This window comes from Aphelocoma coerulescens, chromosome 4 (assembly GCF_041296385.1).
Source record: "Aphelocoma coerulescens isolate FSJ_1873_10779 chromosome 4, UR_Acoe_1.0, whole genome shotgun sequence".
Classification (NCBI taxonomy): Eukaryota; Metazoa; Chordata; class Aves; order Passeriformes; family Corvidae; genus Aphelocoma; species Aphelocoma coerulescens.
In genome coordinates, this window is record NC_091017.1 from 77,773,865 (window position 1) to 77,780,740 (window position 6,876).

The 6,876-nt window shown below is 55.9% G+C and overlaps 1 protein-coding gene across 1 annotated transcript in view; it reads right to left on the reverse strand.

Moving 5' to 3' along the window:
- ZNF638 (zinc finger protein 638) overlaps positions 1–3,757 on the reverse strand; it is a 91,969-nt gene extending 88,212 nt beyond the window's left edge. Inside the window, exon 1 of the mRNA XM_069014832.1 lies at positions 3,607–3,757. The gene's annotated coding sequence lies outside the window, so the exon portion shown is untranslated. The remainder of the gene's footprint in view (positions 1–3,606) is intronic.
- Positions 3,758–6,876: the final 3,119 nt, after the last annotated feature.

Consider the following 6,876-nt stretch of genomic DNA (forward strand, 5'->3'; position numbering starts at 1 on the left):
AATCCCAGGATTATTCAGGCTGGGAAAGATCTCCGGGATCAGCGAGTCCAAGCTGTGCCCGATCCACACCTCGGCACAAGGAATTCCTTGGGCACCTCCAGGGATGGGCACTCCAAAGCTCCCTGGGAACTTCCAAGGCCTGGCCACCCTTTCCATGAGGAAATTCCTACTGATGTCCAACCTGAGCCTCCCCTGGCACAGCCGGAGGCCGTTCCCTCTCCTCCTGTCCCTGTTCCCTGGGATAAGATCCCAATTCCCTCTCCCCAGCCAGGAGAGCCAGAAGGTCCCCCCGGAGCCTCCTTTCCTCCAGGAACCTCAGGAGAAGCTGGAAGTGGATTTCTCCCGTTACACGAAGATTTACCCGAAGGGCAATTCCAGGAGGAGAATTTCCCGATTTCTCCCTAGAAACAGCAAGGAATTTTCAGGCTCTGTGCTACAGAAAGGCGGAACCAGAGCCCTGCCATGCCTGGGAAGCTGCTGGGCCTTCCCAAGAGCTGCTCCACAAGTGCCCCATATCCACACGGACGGCACCACGTCCGATCCCAAAAGCTGCATCTCTTCTGGAGCATCCCTGATCTTCCTTTGGTTGATGGCAACATCTTGGAAGGTTCTGGAAGGAGCTGGATTCTCCTCCTCCTCCTCCTCCTCCTCCTCCCTGGGCTGCCCAACCCCACGACGGCGTCGGTGTCCGGAGGGCGCCGTGGATCCTTTCCCGTGGCCAATTCCTCATCCCGCTCCTGCCACGGCAGCCCAGATGTTCCAGCATGGAGGTCAGCAGCTGGGCGAGGCATTCCCAGCCCTTTTCCTGCAGCTGGGAATTCTCTGCCGTGATTCTTTGGGATGGCCCTGGCCAGCACGACGTTCCCTGGATCTCTGGAAATCTGGGATCGTCACCTCCAGACTTCCCTTTGGCGGCACGAGCCCACCTCGAGGGGACATCCCCGTTCCAGCAGGAGGCTCCTGGATTTTTGGGGTTATCCACGGTGTCTGTCCGTGTTATCCCTCGATCCTGGGATCCTCCAGCTCCTCCAGCACGGCCCAAACCCAGCAGAGCACAACAGAGCACAACAGAGCCGGCTGCTCTGCCGTTCCAGCACCTGCCTGCTCAGGCAAAACAAATTCCCGGGATTTTAGAGGTGAAAGTGGCTCCTGCCACCCCTCCCTGGACACATTCCTGCTGCCAGCTCCAGATCCAGCAGGATCTCAGCTGGGATCGCTGCACTGGGAACTCAAAGAGCCAGGATCATCACTGGGAATGTTCTGGTCACACCAGGAGCTGGGATCTGTCCTGGAGGAGGAGGAGGAGGAGGAAGGCAGACCAGTTGTTCACCTCCAGGGAATGCTCCTGGAGCACCTGGATAATGGGAATAGAGGCCAAATCCCAGCCCGATACCTCGGGTTTGCCAGGAAAAAGAGCCCAGCAAAGGCTGAGCTGGAATTGCAAAGCCTGAAGGAAGCAGATCCCAAAAGGAAGCAGGGAGGGAAAGGAAGCTCTTGGATAAGAAAATTCCTGGGATGAGATGGAACCACGGAGAAGGAAAGGGAGGCAAAGCCCAAGCAAAGTCACTCCTCTCACTCCACGCACTCCTGGAAGCCAAACTGCCCCTTTCTGCCCCTCCTCCATCCCAGTTTTTCCATGGAGAAGGACACTGCAGGTATGGAACATCCCGTGAGGGGCTCCAGGCTGCAGCTCTGCCCCTCCCCAGCCCAGGAAAAGCCCAACCTTGGCCAAACTCAGCTCCCAAATGCCAAACACAACTCCCAGGAAAACTTAACTCCATCCCTGCCCGAGCAGAACATCAACACCAGCCGTGGAATCCATGGAAACACTCCCAAAACTCTGCCCCGTGCCAGCCTTAGAGGCAGGAAGTTTCTATCCAACCACACCACCACCAACAAAAACGAACCAGGACAAGCTTTTTTGGGCAGGAATTCCTGCAGCAGGCCCAAAATTGGGCATTTCAGCACCGGGAATCCTCCTGAAATTCCACTTCCGGAGCAGCAGAGTTTGAGAAAGAAACGGGAACACCAGCAGGCAGGACAAACACTGCCACTTCTGCCCCGAATTCCATCCCCCCCAAAAAAAAGAAAAACCAAGCCCAAATTCCAGGCAGAATGTTGAACTTGGTGGCAAGGAAGGAGGAGAAGAGGTTTTATTTACCTTCAAGTTGGGAAAGCCAAAAGGCAAACAAAGATCTCAGTGCTGGTCCTCACACCCAGACGAGCTCATCTGGCAGCAAAAACAAGCCCCAGCCCCAAATTGGGGGAGAAAAAGAGGGAAGAGAAGGGATCCAGCAGGATTTGGGAACCCCCCAGCCTCGGATAAACACGCTCAGTTCCAGCAGAATTTGGGGAAGGGGAGGTTGGGCTGGTCCCTTCCATCCCCACAGCCCGGGAGCCAGAGGGATGGTGGAGTTGTGGTGGATTTAAATCAGGGAAAAAGGGGGAAAAATAATAAATAATAACGAAATTCGGGATACTCCTTGTCCCCAGAGAGAGGCTTGTCCCAGGGAAAAATCGTGAGCTCATCTCAGATCCACCCTCTCCAATCCTCACAGCAGCTGATTTCACACCACAGACAGGAGGCAAAAATAAAAAACCCCAAACTTACAACGTTTAAACATCAATTCTGGGCTGGGATGAGATTTTGGAGGGGGTTGGTCTGGCTTCTGAGCCAAAAAAACCCCCCAATTTTAGGTAAATACTCTTAGAAAGAATCGCCTGAAAAGAGATTTTTCTTAAAAAAAAAAAAAAAAAAAGAACAACGCAGAGAATATTTCTGGTTTAAAAAACCACTAAAAATATCGAAGCAGCCCGTACCTAAATTGCATTAAAAAAAGGTTAAATCCCCCCAAAAGACGAGGTGCCTGCAAACCACGGGATGCTACAGAGCCCTGACACTTGGCTTTAGATTAAAACCCCTTTTTTTTCGGGTATTTCGCCCGATTCAAATTATTTATTCTCTTTCCAAAGTGAAACCAAGAGGGAAAAGCCGCCTTTTTCACCCCAAACCACGAAGAGGCGCCTGAGGTCAGGCCCTGAGGTGAAAACCCAACCTGAGGCTGGTACTGCTCTATTTAGGGCCAACTTAAACCCAAAACCCCACAACTCCCAGCCCGTTGTTTGAACGTAAAACCGCGGATTTTACGGATTTAAAGATTTGATTGCGGGCTAAATTAAGGCTCTGAGTGTTGGGGGATAGAGGGAGGGCCAGAGAGCGACGGGAGGGCTTCCCTCGTTTAAAGCCGTGATTGAAATGGATAAAAAAAAAAAAAAAAAAAAGCAGCTTTAAATCCACGCCGGCTATAAAATGAGGCGAATCCGTGCTGGGGTTGCGGTTGCGCTGCAGGTCGGTGGTTACCGGGCGGCTTTATCCGCGTGCCGGAGCAGAAAGGATAAAGGCTGAAGGATTAATCATCAAGGGGATAAAAGATAAGGAACAAAGGAGAAGAGATAAAAGAGAAAGGATAAACACCCACAGCCCGGGACTCGCCGTGAGGGCCCCTCAGCCGGCCGCCCTCCCCTCCCCTCCCCCCTCACAGCCGCCATTACATGCGTCCCCTCAGCCCCCTCCGCGCCGAGCGCCGGCCGCCTCCCGCCTCCTACCTCGGCCGGCACGCAACCGCCGCTCTCCCCGCGTCCCCCGCCGCCGGGATGAGCCGGGAGGGTCGAGAAGAACCCCCCAAAACCACCGGGGAAAGCGCCGGCAGCGGCGGGGAAAGCGCCGGCAGCGGCGCGCGGAGGGACACGGCGCGGAGGGCGCACTGCGGCTGCGCGGACGGAGCGCGGGGTCAAAGCCCGCGGCGTGCGCACGGCGGAGCGTTGGGGGGGGAACTGCGCATGCGCGCCGTGTGCAAAAGGGGAGCCGGCCCTCGGCGCGGGGCATGCTGGGAGTTTCCCCCCCCCCTATATAAGCGCGGTGCCGGCGCGCGCCCTCTCAGAGCGGTGGTGGCGGGCGGAGGTTGCGTGCTCGTGTTTTGTTGCTACTTTTAGCCTTTTCGTGGCTATTTCTGTGATTCTCCCGGCTTGTTGTGTTCTCAGGCATTGACCTTGCTCGTGGTGGTCTCGTCTTTCCCCTGCCTGAGGGTGTTGCGTGTTGCACAGCCCTTCCCGCCCTGGTGCTGATACCAGGCCTGTCCTTGGAATCGTGAGGGACCGGGAGCTGCTTTGCAGTCCCCCCTCAGCAGCACCGTGAGCTTCAGGAAGGCTCCTCTGTGGTGGTTCCTGCCTGATGTTCCTCCAGCCCTGCAGATGAATGAACCCTCCGGATTCATTCCGAGTTCCTCTTCGAGGTGTCCTGAGCTCGATGGAGAGACAATGGCAGCCCCAGTAATTCCAGGGAAAACCAGCACGAGGCGTCTGAGGCGCTGACTCACAGGGGTTTGTTTGTCCATGATGATGCTTGGGATGAGCTGCTCATCCTTGGAAGTGCCCAAGGCCAGGCTGGACATTGGGGTTTGGATCCACCTGGGATAGTGGGAGGTGTCCCTAAACATGGATGGGGTGGGAATGGGATGGGATTCAAAATCCCTACTAATCCAAAGCATTCCAGGATTGTGGAGCCCCTCTGGATCAGGCTGGGAGAGCTGGGAATGTTCCCCTGGAGAAGGGAAGGAGCCAGGGAGAGCTGGGAGCCCCTTGCAGGGCCTAAAGGGGCTCCAGGAGAGCTGCAGAGGGACTGGGGCCAAGGCATGGAGGGCCAGGAGGCAGGGAATGGCTTCCCAGTGGGAAAGGGGAGCTTGGGGTGGGATGTTGGGAAGGAATTGCTGGCTGGGAGGGTGGGGAGGGGCTGGGCTGGAATTGCCAGAGCAGCTGGGGCTGCCCCTGGATCCCTGGCAGTGCCCAAGGCCAGGCTGGATGGATTTGGATCCACATGGGAATAGTGGGAGGTGACCTTGCCCATGGATGAGGTGGGAATGGGATTTAAAGTCCCTTCCCAAGCGAAATCAGTGGGATTTGCTTTGGAGCAGCAGCAGTAGGAATACCTGGCACTTCCAAAGGCTTCATTTCCCTGGGAACACCTCGACTCAGTGTCCCCAAATCCAGGCTCGTGTCCCACAAAACACCTCTGGAATCCCAGGCTCGGAGGAGACACAAAACACCTTTAAAGCTGCCACGTTATTCCCTTAAAATGCCAAAAATCCAGCCAGGGATGGCACCAGCCCTGCCCCATCCCACACCATTTCCTGGGAATTCTGAGTGGATTTTGGAGCTGCTGGAAGCCCGGCACACCCTCAGCTGAATTTCGGGCAACCACAGCCAAATCCATCCCCAGTGACTCACTGGGGCTGGATTTTCCCGGAAAAAACCCCAAATTCCAGGCTGCCACGGGAATGCTTCGTTGGATTTTTGTCTCCAAACTCGTTGGAAAATGAGGAAAAAAAACCCCAAAACTTTAAGTTTCCCACTTTTCCCTGGTTTTTGGAGCTATCCTGAAACCCCCAGGCAACGCATTCCTCGCTCCCACCGCAGCCAGGGGAAGGAAGGGAGGATCCTGCTGGGGTGGGAACGTGTATTCCCTAAATCCCTGCATCCATTTCCCAGCCTAAATCCCATGGATCGAGGCCGTTGCCCCAATTCCAGCCTGTGGATCCTTCCCGATTCCATGGATTTGGGAAGGAAAACCAGTCGTGAACCCAAAACTGGAGCAGCTTTTGGGGTGAACCCGAGGCGATGTGGGAACAAAAAGTGGGATCGTTTAGGCACGGAGAAGTTTGGGAATGTCAATATTCCTGGAACATCGGGAATGGGGTCGGAGCCCTCCTGGAAAACCAGATTTTGGCCTCGTTTCTTGCAAAATTGGGGAGCTGCTGAAAGATGGGGATAAAAATCCCCTCGTTCCACAGGAGCTGCAGCCAGAGGCAGCTCCCGACCTGGCTCCCGTCAGGAAATCCCCGTGGAATGCTGGAAAAGTCCCCCCAAAAACCCAGCTGGGTTTGGGGTTTGGCTGGTTCTGTGCCACATTCCCAGTGCAGGAGATGGATCCAGGTGGGAATTGCGGGCTCTGCCCACCAAGCTGCTCCCGGAATTGGCTTTTTTGCTCTTTTTAACCCTAAATTAAAGAACTGAAGGAATTCTTGTAAATATTTAAATGAAAGGGTGGGAACGAGGAAAATCCCGCGTTTTTTTGGGGATGTTGTGCGATCCCAAACTTCCTTTGCCCCTCAGGATGCTCTGGATCAAAACAAGATCCCAGAAAAAAAAAAAAAAGGCTGGAAAAGTGAGCAAATCCCGAAGCTGAGGGTTCACATCAGCTCCAAACTGCCCCTAAATCCGCCTCTATCCCACAGGGATTTCGGGGGCTGGCGAGAAGATTCTGGGGATGCAGCCAGAGAATGAGAGGATTTTTGGGATCAGGAGCGGCTGAGGGAGCTGGGAAAGGGGTTCCATCCTGGGGGAAAAGTGGGATCGGGACCTCTGAGAGGTGGGAATCGGGATGTGGGAACAGGGGACAAGGGGTGGGAGGAGAGGGAACGGCCTGGGGTCGCTCCAGTGAAGGTTCAGGTGGGATATTGGGAAAACTCCTCCTGGAAAAGCTTTTCCAGCCCTGGCACAGCTGCGGAGTCGCCACCCCTGGGGGGGCTGGTGGCACTTGGGGACAGGTGGTGGCCTTGGCATAATGGTGGCGCTGGGTGCTCTGGGGGGCCCTGGGCAGCTGCTGTCCCCAATTAACTCATTAAGTCATTAACTCGTCAGGCGGGCCGGAGGTGACGCCGGGACAGCCCCGGGGGTCGCGGGGCTCTCAGCGATGTCCCCAAGGTGTCACAGCAGACCGGGCCACCAGCCCCGGGGGGACAGCGCGGCCTGAGAGCGGCGCCGGGGCGGGGACACGGCCCGGGAGCGTTCCCTGACAGCCCCTGGGGACAGAGAGAGGGG